The 21,708-nt window shown below is 43.3% G+C and overlaps 1 protein-coding gene across 1 annotated transcript in view; it reads right to left on the bottom strand.

Annotated features, from left to right (window-relative positions):
- Positions 1-20,409, bottom strand: part of cdh24b (cadherin 24, type 2b) — a 155,740-nt gene extending 135,331 nt beyond the window's left edge. The window contains exon 1 of the mRNA XM_005740228.1: positions 20,291-20,409. The gene's annotated coding sequence lies outside the window, so the exon portion shown is untranslated. The remainder of the gene's footprint in view (positions 1-20,290) is intronic.
- Positions 20,410-21,708: the final 1,299 nt, after the last annotated feature.

Genomic DNA, 21,708 nt, shown 5'->3' with positions numbered 1-21,708 from the left:
GCGACAGAGAGGGGAGCGTGTATGCATTTAGATGTTAGCCTCGCATGTGCAGAAGGCCTGAGCGCGGCTAAAATATCCAGCGAGAGATGTTTGGAAGAGTGAGAGAGAGGCAAAAGAGGGACAAAGCGAGTGAGAGAGATGGTGGCAGCGATTCGTTGATGCTATCTGGGCACAGGGAGATGTGTGTGACACAATCTCAAATTGGAAATCGCTGTTTCAATCTCGCCTCACTCCGTGGCTACCCGCTCCACTGATAACAAGAGCAGCCTAATTCTATTAAAAATATCCCGTGAGTGCAGCGGCAGCTGAGACGAAGACAGAGAGCAAGAGGAAATTGGGGGGGGGGAGAGCCAGGACGAAGAGGAGGAGGAGGAGAGGGTGAGTGACGGGAAGGAGACAGAGGCCAAATGAGGGAGAGAGAATAGAGAGAAAGCTGACTGACTGGCGAAGCAAACTCCAAAAAACAACAGTGAGACTTTAAAGTGCTTGCATGGGGAGAAAGTTTCGCCTGTCTTCTAGCATATCTTCTTACCCCATCTGCCCATCATCTCTCCCAACCTCTCCATCTCAGCAAATCAGCCCCCTCCATCTATCTTACTACCCATCTGTCTATTTATCTCTCTATCCATCTGCCAGCTCTTATCACTCCCCACAGGTTACTGTTCTCATTTAGGACAGTGCTCCCTTTCTCTGCATTCCTCTTTTTTCATCGTACCCTCCACTCCATCTACTCTGGTTCTTTTTTTTTTGACTCCTCAAATCTATTTGCTCTGCATGTTTTCATTTGCCAAGCTAGCAAACCTCGGAAAGCGCGTCTGATAGGCACTTGTTCTTTCATCTCACTCTTCAAACTCCTCGGCCAAATGGAGTGCCCTATAAAGTACTTTGTTTCCCGAGGTTTAACTAAAGATAGAATTAAGTGCCTGGCTAATCACCAATCAGCCAGTGGATCAATCTGAATTCACAGAGTGCTGTAAGGGAATAGGTCCTAGTTGCGGGACTAGATCCTTGGCCAAGTAAGACTTTAAAAGTCTCCATAGCTGTTGGCCAGCTGAGAGCAGAGATTGTCAGTAAGACAAAGGATTTGATGAAGATGGGAGAGAAAAAAAAAAGCTAGACTCTGAAAGCCAGCCAAAGAGCGCTCCAGGACAGTATCCTCTTGCTACGGTGAGCTCCAAACATCATCACTTTTGCTATTATTTCTTAGGCTGTGGAGACAAAGTGGGAAGAGAGCAAGAGAGAAAAAGAGAAAAAGCTAGAGTGCCGTGGGTGGAGTGTGTACGTGAGGTTGGTCTAAATATATATAAGAAATAAACAGCTCGGACTCCAGCAGTATAGTGTCGGCTAATGAATTAATCAGACAGCTACTGGTTTCTGCCGAAGTTCAAGCTGGCCACTTTTTCCCCCTCTCTACAGACGGAGAGAACAGAGCAAGCTGGGAGCGAATGCTCATTCAGCTGTGAAAAAGCGCGTGTGTGTTCACCCGCTGCCTGCGTCGCTTTATGCGGATCTATGGACGCTGGCATTAAACTTTTTATCTTCTGCTGATGATCGCCTGTCACACCAATAAACTCAATCTGAAGCCTTAAATGTGAAAAGAGGGTTAGAGCAGAGACAGGGTGGTGCAGAGAGCACAAAGGCAAAGTCGAGGAAGCAGAGGTGGGGAGCAAAGGAGAAAGAGAGAGACAAGAGAGCAAAAGAAAGAAATAGACAGTTGGGAGACAGTCAAAGCTGGGAGATAAGATCCTTGGATTAGTGAAGAGAGAGCTAGAGAGTGAGAGATGAAGAGGTTAAGATACGGAGAAGGGCAGTTGTGTAATCTTGGCTTTTAAAATGAGTTGGCCACTGCTGTGGTCAGAGGGAAGAGCTCTACATTGAGATTATACCAGATGGAGGGATTGTGGGCGAAATAGGTAGCGATACGGAGACACTAACAAAGATAAAGGAATCCGTGAGCCGGGGATCAAGACAATAGCTGTTTATGAATCTGTATGCCAGCTGATACTTAATCCCCCTTCAAATATCACTTCATTTAGCTCAAGCGGAACAAGCCATAGACGAGACACAGAGTAAATAAAAACTCTTTGTCTCCCTCTTTAGCTGCCTTTGTACAAACACAGTCTTAGGGCTGTAACCTGTATTACTTACTCCGGTAAATGGCACACATTACACAGACTGTTTCCACGATGTATGCAAATAGAACAGAAATGGAGAAAAGAGTCTACTCTTCCCAAAACAGCAAAACAAGCGAGACAGAATAATGAAATTAAACTGTCGTGGGTTCACCGCCGCAGAGACGATTATTTAAACAAAAGACCAGCCACTTAACAGCGAGCCTTTGAGGTCTGACCAATAACGCTTGCTTTAGCCAGAGCTCTCACAAACAATCAATACACTAATAACAAAGTATATGGAGTCGGTTGAAGGCACATAAATGAGGTTCACTAAGGTTATATTAGTAGCATAGAGGAGAGACACCTTTAAGACCGACTCGTGTTCCAGTTGCTTGTCAGTCACTCTCTGTTGGAAGCTACATGAACAAAGTCCACTCGGACAACTGTAGTCAAGTTCTTTTAGTCTGTAACAGGGAGAAGAAAAACTGTTACATTATTGCCTTTTAGATAGCGCAGATTGTGTTCACACATACTTATTACAAACAAGCCAAGAGCTATTTATGTACTCTGATGGTCACAAAGAGCTCACAGACAAACAACTGATTATAAGCATTATTAGTCAAGTCTGTATTTGGAGGTTGAGCGGAAGAAGGCAGATGCAGTCTCTGGAATAAAGCAGGCAAGAGCTCATCCAATAGTACTTGTTGAAAGTGCATATGCGCTCACAGTCCTATGCAATTTTATCTTCTTGATGTAAACAAGCTGCTGCAGTTCACCGAGGAGCGTTGGTCCAATTGTTGAGTCTGCACCAAAGTTTGACTGACAACTTTCACGCCAGCCCAGGTGGAAATTGGTAAATGGACTGTTCATGTAGCACTATCGACAAACAACTCAAAGTGCTTTAAAACCTCACTAATTGGGCACCAGAGTTTGATTTGAAAGACTGCTGTGAAAGCTCAAGGTCAATACCAGAGCAAACTAAAGAACGAGACAAAGACCACCTGACAAGATGAGTCACGGTCAACTTCAAAGGTGATTTGGAGTTTGTTTTTGGAGTAGAAGTTAAAAGGGACAGCTACGGGCATTTTGCTTTAGCAGATACATCCTTTTAGCAAGAATTCAAAAGTCAAACACATCACTGAACGCTTATCTGTATAGGTGGGCCATTTAAACCGCATCTTTTGATTTTTTGCGCGCATAAATACATTCACATGCTGATGAATAAGCCAGATAATCAAGTAAACAGGTAATAAAAGCATTACTAAGTTCGCTGCCTCAACTTGCAGTAAATGCTATTAAAATGCTTCACTTCCATGTAGCTCATGTACTCGCAGTTTATGTGTAACGAGCCAATATTGAATAAGCTTAAACAAACTGAGACAGACAATCATCCAGCAGAGCATTAATAAATGTTGAAAATGACAGCTTGCTGTTTCTGATCAATGGGCAGACCAGAAAAGGGAGGATGATTGGCATTTGTCATGGATTTGATCTATCTGGTCATCTCCACACCTCTCCCCCTGTCACTGTGCTGCAAAGAAAAAAAAAAGATCAATACATCTGATCAATGGCTTCAAAGATTTAGCCTAAGCTCAGCTCCATTCTTAACAGGCTGTCATTCACCACTGGCTACCCAGACATGTCTTATTCCAACAGGAGACAGCTATTCGCTTCCTGACTTTCAACTGTCTGCAGAAAGTACAGCACTCAGTCTTGTCCATTTTGAAGGATTGTGACAAGAGGCGATGCTGTGTTTTCGGGCAGCTGAGCGTAAGGATCGGAGCTCACGCTCGACGAGGAAGAAAAGGCGGTCGGGAGTGGTACTGTGGAGAGGCCTGCCTGCAAAAACAGGCGATTGCAAAGGCTGCGCTCAGGAAATCATCAAACAGCAGTTGGTTAAGGGTCTCTCTTGTTCCACCGCAGTAAAGGGGCCCTGATGATGTGACACCAGGCTGAGCCGATGAATGTGACTTTTGGCTCTGGTTATAGATAGTCCCATTTTATTCTACGCGGGCCGCCTTTCTTCCACTGGCAGCAAGCTGAATGGGGGCTTGGCATTTGAAAGGAAGCCGAGAGATTTGCTGGCGGATTAATCCTTTCATTAGGGAAAGTGAGAAGTTAATTGCGGCAACAGCTGCATCTCTCATGTTTACACGACTGATGGTTTAAACGCCATCCCTTTAAACGGAAAAAAGCAATTATCAATAAATGCAGGGCAATCTTGCCATGATGAATTGAGCTCAAATTAGGCTTTCTTCTTCTCCGCACCGCATATTCGGGGGCGCAAAAAAGCCGTGTTGGCTGGCGGCGCGTGGTCTTTGCAGAGCTGAATTGTCACACAACAAAGATAAAACACTTGACTTTGTGCGATGAAGAGTTCCCAGGGAGAGCGATCAAAGGTGAGCCGGAGTCGTGATTTCCAGCTGATGAGGCGAGAGGAGGGATAAGGAGAGAGAGCAGGGAGGCGAAGAGTGAAAAGAGCTTATAGAGTCTGTGGGAGAAGAGGAATCGGGTGTGTTGATACACTGCAGAACAACAACTTCAACACAGAAGAGCTTGCCAAAAAACTCAAAGTCGAGTTATGTTGGCAATTGAGAAACCGAGAGGGCGCGGAGGTCTGCATCTGTAAAGTTTGGCTTGGAAAACTGGGGCCGAGAAAAGCAGGCCTGAAAAAGGGGGATAAATTTAAATAAGGGTGAGAAAGCTATGAGGGAAGTGGGGCAGGCTCAGAGGTTGAGAGACGAAAGCTAGAAGACAGGCAATGGTAACAGGATGACTGAAAACAAGGGAGGCAGGGAGTCCCACAGCAAGAAGTGAGGGCAAATGACACAGGAGGCAGTGAGAGGAGCACTGAAGCACTGAGGAAGGCACGGTAACATTCACCGTTAGAGCCGATCAATTTCCCGTCCCCTCAATAATTGATGTGACGAGCACGGCGGGCTGTTATCTGTCAGGCTTGACTGACCGAAATACAAACCCCAGTGGGAGCCCATGCACACACACACACACACACACACACACACACACACACACACACACACACACACACACACACACACACAAACTATGCAAGTCCAAAAAATGTCTGATCCAAAAACACAAATGTTCAAACCTAAGAGCTAACCTTGAGGTACATGGTACTAAAAGAAAGTGAGAAATATAATTCAGAAAGAAAAAATGGAGATCACATGCGCTTCCTGATGCCTTCATTGTCATGGTCACACTGTTCTGATGTTGCTGAAGCTCTCATTCATCATCTGAACTTTCTGTCCCTTACACATGCAGAGGCATAAAGCAGCACTTTCTTCTCCTTCTGCTGTGTCCTTTTAATCTCACATCCTCCATCTTTCACGTTTCCCAATGTAACGTCACACGCAATTCCGTGGCCGCACCGACGCTTCCGCTTTTAATCACAGGCCAGTATCATTGCACGTATACGGACACACACACTGGCATCAGGTTACCTAACAGCTAACAGAAGCATCAGGCAGACAGAGGGGGAAAAGGCAGGCATGTGGAAGGAGCCTCAGCATGACAGAGCACAACAGGAACAGGCTCTCACTCAGCCCATATCTGTCAGGACCCCTCGTGTCGCTCTACCCAGATGTGCCGCACCAGAACACCCACGCAATCCCTACACACTTGCTTTATTTCCAGCTGTCCCCCCTCCATGCACAAGTACATACACTTCAGGCTTGGTTCGTATATTTGCGTGTGCACCTACAGATCGCGGGACTAACTGATCATACGCCCCTTTTGTCTTTGCTGACATTTGCCATATTGCCATGTGTCACAGCATATTTGTGCAGGCGCACATAAAGAGAGAGTGACAAAAGTAGAACAGTGGAATATGTTAGTGTGTATGTTGCAGGAACAGATGAACAACTGAAAATATGTTAGCCCGACATACTCCAAATGCATGAAGCACAGTCGAGAAGCAGAAGAGCGGAGCCGATGCAGTGTATTAAATCCGATATTGGGTGGTGGTGGTGGTGGGGGTCTTATTATGCAGAGAAAAATTATTATTAGGTGTTCATACGCATTTCAAACTGGCCCGATCAAGAACAAAACACTTCCATCTGCAAAGTGTTAAGACATAAATAGCCATAAAATTTATGAGTCAGTTTGTGGGAGTCAGATGAACGTTGGCAGTGTAGTCATCTTCACAGCCTGTGATCATAGATGACAAACACGTGGACACGAGGCAGAGTGCATGCTTCCACACAAAAAAACAAAACAAAACACCACAACATACATGGCTGCCAACAGGTGAGCAAAAAGCTCAGTCGCTGAGAGCGTGCTAACATGTTATCATAGGTGTTTGGATGCATCTGTGGCTTATTTACCCAAGGATAAGGATATATGCCAAGCGGCTATAGGAACAATCTGCCCCTGTAATGCTATATGTCATTTTCTGTTTGCTGCAGGCTTTTAAATGATGTGTCACTCATGGTTTTAAAGAGAGGGGATGCAGTTCTCCAGAAAAATGGCTGCACTGTGGAGGCCTTTTCAACAACAACAACAACAGCAAAAAAACAAAAACAAAAAAAAAGTATACGTCTGGATGCTTCGCTAATTGCAATTCAAAGCCATCATTTAAGAATATTCTTAAACGTGATTTGCATTGTGTGACCTTTGCAACAAGATGAAATATATTATCACCATCTAGCATGTGGCAATATGCAGTCAACCTCTCTGCTGCCAGAAATCGATCTGTCACTGTACATTAAGTTTTAACTCAGCTGATGTGGCGTTGAATAATAACGATAATATTCAGCTGTTTTTGCACAACAGCAGTGGCTTTAACAGACCCATGCAGGTGTTTTTACTGGGAGTTATGGGAGTCGGACTGGGCTTTGAGGAGAGCAAACTCAACTGTCTCCCCCCGTCGAGCTCTTACAGATGTAAGGCGTAACAGGGGGGGATGAGACCTGCAAGCAGAACAACTGAATCAAATATGAATATCAGATATTTTTGGTTAGGGGAGACTGTTAGCATGGAAATGAGAACTGAATTACCATTTTGTTTGACTTTATTCATTCGGCACATTTATGTTGAATAAAGCTATTTTTTCAGATATTTCAATGTCATTCGTTTTTACAAATGCAGAAAACACAGAAAGCATAAAAGATGGACGTAGTGCCTTATAGCTGCAGTACGTTTACTGACATAGACACTATAAAACAAGTGTGAAAGTGCCTAAAAACGTGCATTAAGGCTACTAGATGGTGATTCAAAATAAGACTTGCTGTCGTGTGCACGTCGACGGGAAAATACTTTATAGCCCTTATTTATCTAGCTAAAAGTCTCATTGAGATTAAAATCTCTTTTCAAGACAGACCTGTCTAAGACCTGGCTAAGAAGAAAAAAATACAACACATAGCAATATAAGAAGTAAAGAAACAAATACAGTTCGTATCCAGTACAGACAAGCGAACGCAAACATGTGAATCATATGCAATAACAGCGTGATATTAAAAGCAGTCACACTGACCAAAAGAGCTATTGTCTCGCTCTTTTAAAATGGACTTCCACTCCCACTTCATCACCAGTTCTGACAATTTCAGCGCCTGCTGGAGATTATTCCAGGAAACAGGGGCAGCGTATTTAAAAGCCTTTTTTTTTCCTAATTCGGTTCTGACTCTGGGGACAAACATTTGTATAATATTGTGAGAGCGTAGGCTATACTGGCTGCAGTTTTTACACACATACACACAGATAAGAAGGAACCGACCAAGCATAGATTCATAGATAAAAACAAACCAATGGAAAAGTCTGTGGATATCCAGAGACAGCCACTCAGCAGCAACATACAGAGAACAGTGATGTACACGACGTCCAAAGCCAACCATAAAATGCAAAGCACAATGATGGGCACCATCCAAACTCAGATTTTTAAAAAATATTAAGTTCTTCCTCACTTGGAGAGAAAAACAGGATTTAGTCCTAAAAAAAAAAAAAATCTATTTGAACTTTCAGCTTGGACACAGGCCTTTCAATGTGAGCTTCAAATGACAAATTGTGATCTATAATGATACCTGGAAACTAGATGCTACCTAGGTACCTAAAAATTGTGGCTTATAAGCTGTAACATTTCAATTTCAGCCCATTGAATGGTTTTGATCTTAGGAAGCGAAGACAACAACTCTGTCCCATATGATAATAACATGAACTTAGATGTGTCTGGACTTAAAACCAACTTCAGCTGAGTTAAGCAGGACTGAACAACATCAAAGGCAGACTGAAGAAAATTCAAGGGTTTTCACTACTGAAGGAGATGAACTTACAGACCTGTCCATGGACATTTTCCTACTAAGTTTATGTGCCGAGTCACATTTTGGGTCATATTCAAGGCCCTGAGAGGTAAAACACTGCAACCTTTTCAAGTGTTTGACATCTAATGGCCACCGTACATACTGAATTAAAAAATGACGTTTGTTTTGTAAATCATGTTTCAATATGGAATTGTGAGATATTTGGTATGAATCTGCACACTCATAGGCCAACGAGTTGTAAATTAGGACTGTGTGGTTTCACAATCAGACCCACACCGTCCTCATCCTTAATTTCACACTGACACTGAATAAAATGACTTGACAGCAGCACGCTGTTCTCAGTCTGCGTACTTAGGTTCACAGATTTGCCCCTCGATCACTACGTCCAGGAACACTGAAAACACTCTGCTTAAGGCTTCAAATTTAAACTAACTTACAACAGGTGATGTCACTGTGACTATGTCCATCCAGCTACATGGAGTAGCTAACAAAAAAAAGATTCCTACACCTACTTAGATAGCTAGCTGGCTAGTTAACTAGAAAACATGCCCCTCGTCTTACGTTAGTAAACTAGAATAGAATAGAATAGAATAGAATAGAATAGTCATGTGCATGTTCTACACAATTGTGGAACTAGTGCTGAGCACAACAGCAAACATGCTTTGAGGTCTGGAAGGAGGCTTCTGTTAAGGACTGGAGTGGTGCCATGTCTAATAAACCACTTAAGTAAATACACCTGTGTGGGTTTACCATAGATTAGCTGGGGCTGTGATGCAGTCGTGCAGATATTTCACACTCTGTCTTTCTCTTTTTAGCTGTCTTTATCCATTGTTATCTATATTCTGTACTTTTATTATGTGAAATTCCAAGAAATTAAATTTAAATTAGATTTTCAGTGTTTCATAGTTCAAACCCATAGTTCAAATGTGTTTTTCCCATGTCTATCTGTTGTCTGTGTCTGTGCTCATCATGCAATAACACTGGCAACCTGCCCAGGATATTTCCTTCCTTCTGCCCAGTGCGCGCTGGGATAGAATCTGTTGGCCTCGTGATCCTGGAAAGGGATAAATTGGTGTGTTAAATAGCTGTGGTAGCTTGGTAAAATCCTTTGTGATACTCCCTAATGGGATCACTGCAGTATTTTATTATAAGTACACAACAGAATTACAAAAACATGCAAAAAAAATGTCATAATAAATCTATTATACGTCATTTACTGAAAACTCCTTTAATTTGCCACTTCCTCTTTCATGTACCATTTCCATTTTTCAGACCGGCATTACTCAGACTTTTATTAATAGTCTTGCAGTGTGTGTAAAAATAGCTGGAATCAGTGTACAGATACACTATGCTGGGGGAAAAAGTATTATGATAATAAAAAAAAAGTACCAAGGCATTTCTAGGACAGAACCATGAGAGGAAGCCAGCCTTCCAAGAACTGAGTGTGACTCCCATGTGAAGAGGAAAAAAAGGAACAGGAAAAAAAATACAGTCCACTTGAAGAGAGACAAATGACAAGATTGTAAAGAACAAACAACCTTTCTGCCTAACACCTTGTACAACGCACGGTAGAACAGATTCTCCATCCAAAGCGTGCTCTGTCAAGCTCAAAACATGATTCCAGCATTGTAGTGCTGTGAAGTCCCTGCCATGTAGGCCAAGCCAAAACAAATGTGATGTCAATGCAATAATAAACGAGCTTTGTGTTTGAGTGCGACCATGATAATTAGTCTCAAGATGGTATGTTAGTAGAGGAGGCTCATAAAATATAGAGGCCATTTGGCGTGCACTCAAGAACAAATCTGTATTCTAAGAGCGTGGGCTGTTACACTAATGTTCTACACAGTTTAAATCTGGCAGAGGCACAGTCAGAAAACTTTGTTTGGAGGAAAGATGCTGACGGTTCCAGGCAGCAGGCATGAAAGATTACTGAGTCAGCGCACGTACATAGATGCGCACCCTCTCCCTGACACACATGCCGCCACACCACACACTAAACTCTAAAGGGGGAAAAAATCCCTTTTTTGTTGACTCGATTGCCCGTGTGCCCGAGAGACTGCGCGCATCACCATTCAAGGTTCCTGACAAAATTGGGGTCGCCGCTGAACAGCACAGCAACTCAAGGTCGGGGAGATGATAATGATGTTTATGAAGTCTAAATCCACAAAATAAGATTCCCTCTGTATCTCCCCAAGTGCCTACCTGCCAAGCAAGCTTCCTTTGTGACAGAGTGTGAAAGGTCCGCTTCGCAATTTCAGCTTGAAGCCACGTCACATTGTGGTGGTAGTGGAGCTGAGGTACGAGGCTGAAGAAAGTTCGTCCGAGCCCGAGACTCCCGAGGGCGCGTAATGTATGTGCCATTTGCAGGCAGACGGGTATGAGCGACGTGTTCCAGCAGTCTCAGGCGGGGAATCACAAGATTATTATCCCAGTCCCCCCAACATCAGCAGAGGATGGCATTTTGACAGCACTAATCACCCCATTGTGAACCTCTTCTGTTTGCTTGAGGAAGCGAAGAAATCTCCAGCTGCTGAGACCCGGGGAAACATAAAAATAAAAGGGGTAGCAAAGACCTTTACTGCCCGTTGGGTGGTCGAAAAGCTCCTGGTGGGCTCTTTGGTTTGAGACGCTAGCTGCTTGCTCAGACTGTTACACGGTGTGTTTTCACAGCTTCAGTTCAAACAACCGCCTCTCCCAACCGCATCACCCCCTCTGAGGAAATGGCAAATACATCGTGGCCATCTCTTGAGGAACTGGCAAACAAAGAAGAAAAGAGACTTTGTATTTCTTTGGATGTTTTAAGGCTGGTTTTCTCTCTCGTCTTTCTTTTTCTGTAGCATTAATTATGCATATAAAATTGGACTTTTTGATTAGAGCATCAAAAACAGAGCAACAAAGTTTAAGCGTGGATTTTATTTTATTTTTTTGGAAGCAAAACTTGTCTGATTAAAGAGTTCTTTAATAGCAGTCAGACTCAAAAAAAATCAGCAACAATGAGACTCAATTAGTGTTTTGGGGGGAGGGTTTGCAAGCGTGCCCACAGCTGGGCTGCCGAAATAATCTTCTAATAGATCAACAAAGATGATGTGGATAGAGGAATAAAGACAAACACACAAACCCAGAAAATTACATATAATGTTTCGGAAAAGCAGCCATGTGCATCAGAGTATGACTGGGGCTGACCGCCATTACCGCAAAAGTGCTCTGCTGCACTCTTTGCAGAGACACATACGCAGGCACAGTCTCGACCTCAAGTCCTGCTACACACCCAATTACAATTAAACGCGGAGCTTGGTGCTCCTCCGGGCCAGGGTATCGATGATTCATTTTGTGTTTTATCAAAGAAAAAGGAGTGCCATTAAAAAGAGATCAGTCAGCCACCAGGCATGAGGAGTCTGCTTCTAATTGGCCATTCATCAAAAAGCCTTCTCAAGTAGATCGGAGCCCTGAAATATCACGCATGACAACTGAACTGCACTACATTAATTACACTACTGATGACCCTCATGCTCTACGGCCCGCTCCACGCCTTCCTAGAGGGCTGGAAAGCGCACGGATGCACGCGCACCCGAATGCACGCGCACGCATGCCAGGATACACTCGGTCTCGATCCGTTACACAGTCAGAGATGGCAGATTGCGCTGACATGGAACAGGATGGAGTACATCACACCTAGCCAAAAAAAACGCCATATTATGGTATCTATCAGTGCAATTTGACACAGAGATAACCATGACTGCATATTTCCTTTACCTCTGTATTTTTAGCTTCAAAAATCCCTCCCCAAGGTGCTGCCATTTCATCTGCTCAATATCATCAGTCAATCTTTAAAAGATGCTTTCAACCATTTCACTTCACAGCATGTCCGACATGTTTTCACACAGACACACTAGTTTGGAAATATAGCATTGTTGCTGCCTTTGTTCAACTTAGCAGCTATCAGGACACACACGGATGAAGCATTTCGAGCTCTGGCTCTTTCCTCTCACCACGTGAAGGGAATTCTCCTTTTCATCCATTTCCTGATGCACTCTAACTAGACAGTTTTCGGTCATGTCCCAGAATTGCGCGAGCCAGCTCTCTAGCTTTCCAAATACACACGTGCGAGCCTGAACAGCTGCACATCCGCTGACAATTCATCCATCTCTGAATCTCTCATTTTCTCATTTGAGCATTTTGGTGCTTTTCTCTCCCCCCACCACCACTTCTGAGCTGCTAGATCAGCTGGGGCTGGGTTCATCACTAAGCAGCAGCCCAGAGGCCAAGAAACAGAGAGACAACCTCTGCTACAGAGTTACCGAGCAGCTACGAGGTTAAAACAAGCATGAAAAAGCCACATGTATGCTCGTCTGCATATATGCATGCATGCTCACACACAAACACACACACATTTATCTGTTGTGTCTGCTTTAGGCAAAGGGCTGATGAGGAAGGAATCTTCAAAGTAAGGGAGTGAAAGCCAGATGGTGTTTGATGTGTGGATAATGATTTAGGTAAGGCTACGCAACACTTTCTCCACATCCAAGCTCAACAGAAGCCTGAAACTGTTGCATAGACTTGAGCATGAAAACCAGAAATTGGGAGCTTTGCAAGATGTAGGAAAATGTAGCTCTGAAGTCTTGGATGTGCATATTGTTCCTAAACTAGCCTGTCTGTGTAACTGCCTTTCATAGATCAAGCAGCTGGAGCCATATAGGCTTTTTTCAAAAAGGAGCACCCCATAGGAATGGAACCTGTGCCCTTGCAGACTCTTGTTCGTGTCTGTCCCTGCATAGGAGCTCTGGGCTGTGCACGGCAGCTATCAGTTCATCATTGTCATACAGTAATTCAGTATGTAATGTGCCTCTAAGTCCCTAAGAAGCAGAGGAACAGACACACTGTCTACATGGAGCATGCTAAGCCCAGTCAGTGTCCTGCAGGACCGGCTATTTAACACAGGAATAAGCCAATTATCTTCATGGAGTAGGCAAATTTACAATAGGATTTGCTCAATTCCTACAGGACTTCTATGTCAGGGGTGGCTGCTTATGCTGTAGGTTTCATTCTGTCGTGGTCCACCCCCCCCCCACCCCCGAACACACACACACACGTCTGCAGCTGTTGTGATACCACGCAGCCATGCAGATGCACATTACCACCAGCCCGAGCAGACACCTACACAGTCACTCCTACCTCAGGCACGCACAGCATTTTATACCAGAATTACTGGCAGCCTTGATAAAGATGAGCCCAAACACAGAAGTGATAAATAGCACAATAACACACGCACACACAAAAAATGAGCTACCTCCTGTGGAAGCAGTTTTTCCCCCAATTCAAAAGCAACTGTCGAGAAAAATTGTTAATTTTCAGAGTATGATAAATGTAATTCCAAAGCGCCGGTTACAGTCATTGGCACCTTTTGTTGCAAGGCTTATTAAAGTCTTTCTAAATTGTGTTAAACCATGGTGAAATTATTTAAGTAGCTTGAGTTAGTGCCTTCAATTTCATATGTGCTTATGACTTATGGCGTGAGAAATAAGGACACGCAAATGGAAATCCAGGGAAAGCTGTAAAATTGAAAACCGCTATTCAGTCACATGCTTTAAAGCTAATCACTTCAATGTGATGTCTAAATAGAGAGACTCTAATTTAATGTTCAATTTCCTGATTTCAGATTCCATGTGCTAAAGCACTAATTGTTTCCTCTTTCATTTCAGTGCAGCTCAGTGAGATTTGATCCCCCTCATGGATTCCACCCTCATTATCCTTGTACACGGAAGTAATGCAAGCTGGGCTGTGTGACTGATATGGCTGTTCTTTGATCTGTTCCTCACTTGTACACCTAAGACCTCCCAGCGCCGTGACTCGTGATTTAAAAGAATCTTATGTGCACAGTAATTTTCCTGACGTATGCTCTCACAGTGCTCAAAATAATCACACTAAATAAAATAAAGCCTTTTATTTTTAAATGGGAAAAAAAAGCTGTCTTGTCTAAACAGACTTTTTCCGTACCTGGGCAAAGTTTGAGTATTAGCATTTTCCACATTACAGCACTATCGTCGGTACATAAACCCAACAGAGAGCTGGAGTTGCCAGAAGCACAGAAGCAAGCCTGTAAGAGGTTATGAATGAGAGGTACCAACTACGAAGACTTAATCCTGCTTCCACAAACATTCTGAGGTTGCAGTTCTTGCTTCTAGCTGTTTGTAGGAGTCTTTCCTCTGAGCTTATTAAATAGCCTACAATGCTGCACCTTAGAGTTACAGAGTCCATATGAGTGTGCTCAGAGCAAGAAAGTTACCAAATTTACAAATGTGGCACAACAGCAATAATACTCACAGCTTTTAATATTCCTCACACACACAGAGTGTTCAGGACCTAACGATAAATCAAAATCTGTAATTTTCCCAAACCTCAGACAGGTGAGCTGTCATACACAGAATCATAATTTTCCGTCTAGTTGTTCAACAGTCTCATTCTAGAAAAGTCTGTTCACTAGACTTAATTGTTTTTTGCAAAGATTACTGTTCTCTTCTTTTTCTTTAAATTTATAGTCGGGATTTGCAGTAGTATAGTTTACTGTTATAAAGGTGGATACCTAAGGTAGCTTCTGTGACCTCTCGATGATTTAAGTATGAAAACACGGCATAAGGAAGCCTGGTAATAATGCAAACGCATTTTGTGGCACAATATGTTTGCTGTAGTTGAAGAAATTATCATAGCAAATCAAGATAATTTTAGTCATTCCAAGTATAATTAATGATATATAAGCGAAAAACTGACTTATAGGACAGATGTGGGCTGATAGTTGTTAAATTATTTAGCATACTGTTGCATCATGGGACTTTAGGCTTTACACAAGTTGGGGGGCTTTTTCAGCTCAAATCCACCGTGGCACTCTCCCCCTGGGATATTTAAAGGACATGTTCACCCAAATTACCATTTTCCCAAAGACTTCTGGTGGCAGACAGACTATTAATAAAGTTAACACACCAACTGACTGTTGAAAATTAGCCACACTGGTGTTGTACATAGAAAACATACATTATTCATTACATATAACTCACTGAACGTTCAGAGAAACTGTGGGAGAAACAGAAAACAAGACATGTATGGTTTAACAAGTAGCCAGCCTACGGTTATGACATAATTGCAGACTGTTACCCTTCATGTTAGCTTTGCCCCAGAGACTTACTGAAGCTAAGCTAACATATGCTAACTAAATACTTGCCTTTAACCAAACGCAGGGAACCCATGCAGGGGAGGCCAGCTGGCTACTGAGACACAGTAAGACCAGGTATATGATTTCTTTCTCATTTCCTATGCAAGCTAACCCCCCAAAAATCAGAGTGAAGAAAGTGATATTATAGTCAGCAGTCAACCCTTGATCCAAACCTGATAAAGTAATACAGCATAGGTGTGATTACTAACTGTAGTGTAATTCGTCAGTTCCATAATGTAACCTTTTATTAACACAGCTTGAAATAAATAAATAAGTCATATATACTGGATTTGTCTAGTTTCTTTCTCCCAATTTAATCCAACGTCAGGGACTCTGAGAGTCTTACTATTACCACCATTTTTTTCCTTTGGCATGCTTATTTAACATCTGTGCACCTGCGTGAAAAAACTGAAGCCGTTCCAAATAGATTTAGAAAAAAAATATGCAAGAAAATGCCCAGTATCATATTTCATTTTGGCTCAAATTCAAATTTCCATCTGAAATAACTAGAGAAAGGATTCTTTTTAGCTCACAACTCCAATACTTCAGCCAGTGGCAGCAGGTCTATAACCAACACACACACTGACACACACACACACACACCTATAACCAACAGTCATACGGGCTTTCTCTTTCTGTCAGTGTCCAACTCCCTTGCCCTCTCTCTATCTCATTTCTGCACAGTGGGGTATAAATGTAAATACACAGGAGTTACACACACACATATATACACACACGCCTCCACACACAGCCTGGAGCAGCCTCCTGTCTTTCTGTATAATAATGTCTCCAGTGGAGCGAGTTGCTGTACTTTTTTCACGGGAGTCCGCCTTCATCCCACCCATTCAAACAGCCATCCACCACCGAGCTGGGGGTTGCCTCCACCAATCTGACATCGAGCTCAGAAATTCAGTTCTGCCCGGTGGTAACGCAGACCCACTGCTGGCAGCAGACAGACAACGCACCTCCACGCTTGCACAAGGGGAAAAATTTAAAGTTCACAATAAAATATGGTTGGAAATTATGCTCATTTGACAACTTATGCAAGGTGTGCGCCACTGCTTGAGTAGGTGCGTGCATATCTATTGTCACGTGCACACGAGTAAACAGCAGTGTTGATCTGGGAGCAATCAGACCGTGACAGACTCTGCAGCACCATCCCACAGGCCTATAGTGAGGAAAAAGACTGCACTGCTAGGCATAGCCATTTCCTCTAAATGACCGTCTCTCTCCCCTCCCTTCCTCACATCACCACCGGGGGAGAGACTGACTCCATGTCTCGACACAGCACTGCTAAAGCTGGGGTCAGCCTGTCCTGCTCTAACCTCAGTCTTGGAACGCTGGGGACACATCACAGTATTGGAGGAGGGAGGCAGGGGAGGACGGAGAAAAGCGTGAAGGATGTTGAACCTAAATTCAACACTTTCCCTGAGAGATGCTTGCTGTGAATCCATTGGCGTTTTTCCATTCTTAAAAAGTTTGCATCAGCAACCATGTGTCTTTCCCCTCCTTTGATGCCCAATCACCATCAAAGGGCACCGAGGCAATGAACTGTTCGCCCTCCGCATCCAGCTGGAGTTTAAAGGGAACATCACGTATGGGTGAAAAATGGCTCGCCAGTCTCTTGCCTTGAGTAGGTAATTGGAGATGATATAGTTGAGATTTAGTTCTGGGCAAAGTCACTTCAGAGTCGCAGACGTTTCACTTCCCCTTTCAAAGACTGACACCAGAGGAATAGTACTCTGCCGAAGGTTTTACACAGCTCATTTCCCCAATCCCAAAAAAGCAAGGAGAAGAGAGCACGAGCAGAATCTGAGGCGATCTTAGATCCTAGAAGCTCCTTGTTCCCTTTTCCGTTTATAACAATCGGAAAGGAAAAAGGAATTCTGCAATTGCATTACCTCTCTGCGTGAGGGCCCTGGGGAACGTTCATGTCTTGAACACTAAGCATTCATTTCCTTGTTCTCCACAAGGATCCCTGGGAGGCCATGTTGTCTGATTCATTTCACTGAATTGTCAGCTAATGAATGGTACGCGTCCATTGACTGCCACACACTTTCTCGGAATAGAAAAGCCCCCAAGGGTGCTCATCTTGGGGGTTCTCCTATTCTCATTAGGAGGGAATCAAACGGAAACAGAGGCTCACTGATCATTTCTCATGTCCTCTGTGTGTGTGTGTGTGTTCCATGAAGTGGGGGTGTGGCTCCATGCGAAGGCGTCTTTCTCTCTTTGACTTGGTGATCACCGTTTTTGGACGTTTGCATCTTTGAGGGCATGTTATTGACCGCTTTTGATTGAGCCTTTAAACAAAGACGACTAGCGGACTCTCTGGGACAGTATTAGTAAGTGATCTGTCTTGCTGGCAAAGCATTACAAGCCACTTCAGGCATGAGAGGCAACAAGGTTATGTAAGATTGGCAGGTGAGAATTGTTAAAGAAAATCTTCACTCGAGACCTGAATTCAAATATCGTTCTCCTGCAGCCTCCTCAGCTGTTGTTCCTCTCCTTTTATAAGTCCTCTGTGCCTTTTTCTGTCTGTCTGAGTTGTGCCATCCTGCATCCTCCTCAGTAACTCACCATCTACACCAACCCTTTCTTCTTCCTCTGCTGGTGTCCACAACACCCAGTAATGTCCGCTAATGGGATTTTCCGTGTCCCTCCCGTGTCACAACAACAGCACCTTTCTCTTTCTTTCTTTTCTTCAGGCAGTTTTATCGTCAGCATAAGTCACTGACTCAATGCAACCTGTCTCTTTCCACTGTTACCACCCTCTCCCTCTTCTTCTCCATCTTCCACCCACCGTCCACTCGTTTCCCACTCTTCCCTCTAATCTCACCTCATGTTCTACCTGTTCACATTTCATCCACTCCCTCTTCCTCCATACTAACCCCCTCCAATCCATTGATTTCTCCTAGCCTCCCCCTCTTCCTCATCCTTCTCTGCCCTCCTTTTACATCTCCTTTCCCCTTGTTACTCCCCACCTGTGCAAAGGCTATTTGGTGTGAACAGTTAATAACGGAATCATAGTGGGTTCTTTATCTTAGCCACATTACAAGATAAGGTATTGATATTGAGACTAGTATTTGTAGAAGCAATCATATTTTTTTCCACAGAAGAGCCATGTAATATCACAGCTGGTCCAGGGAAAAATGCCCAAATGTGCTCACGTGATCAAATGTACACTCAAAGATAAACGCATTCACATTCATCACAGATGTACATAAACACATTTGCAGCTATGGTATTCACAGACATTGAGCTGATTGCACCCAAACACCCCGGTGCAACAACAATGTATAATACATGAGCTTTCCACATACATAAACATGTCTCGCACTGATCAGAGTCATTATAGTCGCTTAAGACCCATCATGTGTGTTTGTGCATGTGTGCGCGTGTGTGTGAGGGAGTCATTCATGTATCACATTAGTTTTTATGTATATGTTCAACAGGGGGCCATCATGGCAGAGATTTTCCTCTTGAGAATTGACCCAGCTGCATCAAAAGCTTGCTGTGCACCCTACAACATGAAGAAATTATATATAGACGTGGCAGACCCACTTTTCTTGCTCTTACAAAAATAAAGCACGGCAGTAGGCTGCCATAATCGATATAACCTGAGAAGGCAGGTCATAAATCTAAGCAAATGTATTTCCCAGTAGAGCAAAGGATGCTTAAGGTCTCACACAAATGAGAGAACATATATATTATGTTATATTATATACATATATTAGAGTTGTGCAAAAACAGAACACTTTGCAAAGGCACAGGCACGTCACCAGACACCCGTGGATATGAAGCCAAATACTGATTATCACCGACTTATAGGGTCGCGTAATAAATGGACGCAATTAAGCTGGGTTTTTGAAGCGACTCGCAGCCGATCACCCTCATTAGGGACGCGCTGAACCGCAGACAAATTTCCACATACGGACGGCGCGCAGGTAAAATATTTGCCGCGGGGTGTCGGTGCTCCGTATAGTGACAGTCTGTCAGTAGCAGTGCACTCCGTCTGTTGGGAATCGGCTCGCACGCGTAAAAACACTGCGCCCGTCCGGCTTGCATTGAAAGTGGCATCCTCTTCGTCCTGTGATCAGAGGAATAGACACCCGACTGAATCAATGAAAGAACGACCAATAAGATAATCAATCGGTATGCACAACAGTAAGTATGTTGTGAAATTCCCCAACATATAAGCACACTGGACAAGTCCTCAGTCTCTGACCACAGGCTCCCAATTAGGACTCCACGTTCACTGTCGGCCATTATGAATGTGATAGCTCTATAATAATTTTTACAACAACAGTCCGTCCTTAAATTTTCCACTGAGATTCGAGGGATATACTTTTACAACGACTAAAACCCAGTAGACCCTCCGGAGTGTCGGAAATACGCGCGGAGTCGGACCGCCGCGAGAATTAACCACATCCATCTGTTTCGCTGAAATAGTACAGAGGGAACACGGATCGATATGTGGGTATTTTACGCGTCACGTGCCGTAATTTCAGTTTTAAAAAACGGTGAATGTCAAGCAGTGTCGCCTGATAGCAGACGGGGAGAAACGCAATTCCCAAATACCAACAGAGGGGAAAACTGGGTCTGATCTCCAGCCAACCTGACCGAGGTAATAAAAAAACAAAACAGAAACAGTGCTTTCAAAGACAGGATTATCCGGGTTAGGACATTTTTGAATTTACCTCAGGATGTCGGTGGGATTGCCTCAAGTTTCTTCGTCCGTCAGCCGGTCACAAAACTGAGTCCAAGAAGGGCAAACACTGTTATCGCGCCGTCTCTCCTCTCTCCCTCTCTCTCTCTCCCCCACTCTCTCTCTCGCTCTGTCTTTTCAAACAACGTCACTCCCGAAAATCCGTGGACGTTTTTTTTCCCCACCTCCTAATTTCCACGGTTTTCTCTCTCTTTGTCCCGTCTTTTGAATTCTTAATCATCGCCTTTTTTCCTCGGGAGTGATTAATATCAGTATTATGTCCATCATCACTCATAATTATATCCACCACCTCCGCCACCGGCGTGATCATCGTGATCATCATTCATCACGTATCAATACATCCCTCTCATCTGCCTTATGTGCTGGAGTTTCCTGTGCACAAGAATTTTTCCAGTACAATTGCACTCACAACCTACGCTGTTTCTTTGTTATAAGAGTTCAGTAATACTTTTATTTTCCTAAAAGGTATTTTTCCAGAGTTTATGTGTTCTAAACCCTTAATTGGAACTTAATAGATAATATACTTAAGCTTCACATAGTACTTCTAAGATATTACTAAGATCAAAAACACATTATTGAGCTTTGGGTCGCCAGGCTATTTAGAAAATTAAAGCATTATCTCACTCCATTAGTGTGGAGGAGAGGTTGACTAAGGCACCGTAGGCTATGCCACAAGTCCCTTTAGAAACATTAATCATATTAAAGGGAAAATTTTAAAAGGATTTTTGGTACAACTTTTAATAATATTGGTTTTTAAGAAAGACTAATGTTTCAAGCCATTGTTAATAAATCTACTAATCCACTAATATATTTGGGTTGCCAGACATATTGGGGGGGGAAGCAAAAAAGACCAATGCATATGTTATTGTCTGTTATAAGAAAAATATTATTTATGCAATATAATGTTGGTTGTCCCAACTGTTATTGGGTTAGAGGGAGGGTGGACCTCGGATAGGCCCCCAGTCTATTACAGGGCTAACACAGAGAGAACGACAACCATTCACACTCACATTCACACCTACAGCAAATTTAAAATCACCAGTTAAGTTAAAACTGCCTGTTAAAGAAAGCCAGAGAGAAGTACCACACATACAAAGAGAACATGCAAACTCCAAACAGAAAGGCCCCGACCAGCTGCTGGATTCGAACCCAGGACCTTCTTGCTTTGAAGTGACAGTGCTAAAGGTGCCTCCCATGATCTGAGGCAACAAAAACCTTCATAAACGTTATTTTAAAAGATGATACCAAATTTTATTTCCTAAAGTTTTCTGTAACATCGTGTTACAGTTAATCATGCAGAGACATTCACTGCTTTACTTTATGCTTCTAATACAAAGAAGAAGAAGAAAGTATAAAGACTTTATAAACCCTGCCTCCGTAGAAAGTGAT

This window comes from Pundamilia nyererei, unplaced genomic scaffold (assembly GCF_000239375.1).
Source record: "Pundamilia nyererei isolate P.nyererei 1_Seehausen unplaced genomic scaffold, PunNye1.0 scaffold00098, whole genome shotgun sequence".
NCBI classification, from domain to species: Eukaryota; Metazoa; Chordata; class Actinopteri; order Cichliformes; family Cichlidae; genus Pundamilia; species Pundamilia nyererei.
Note: the sequence above shows the minus strand (reverse complement) of the source record. Positions and strands in the feature narration are given on the sequence as shown.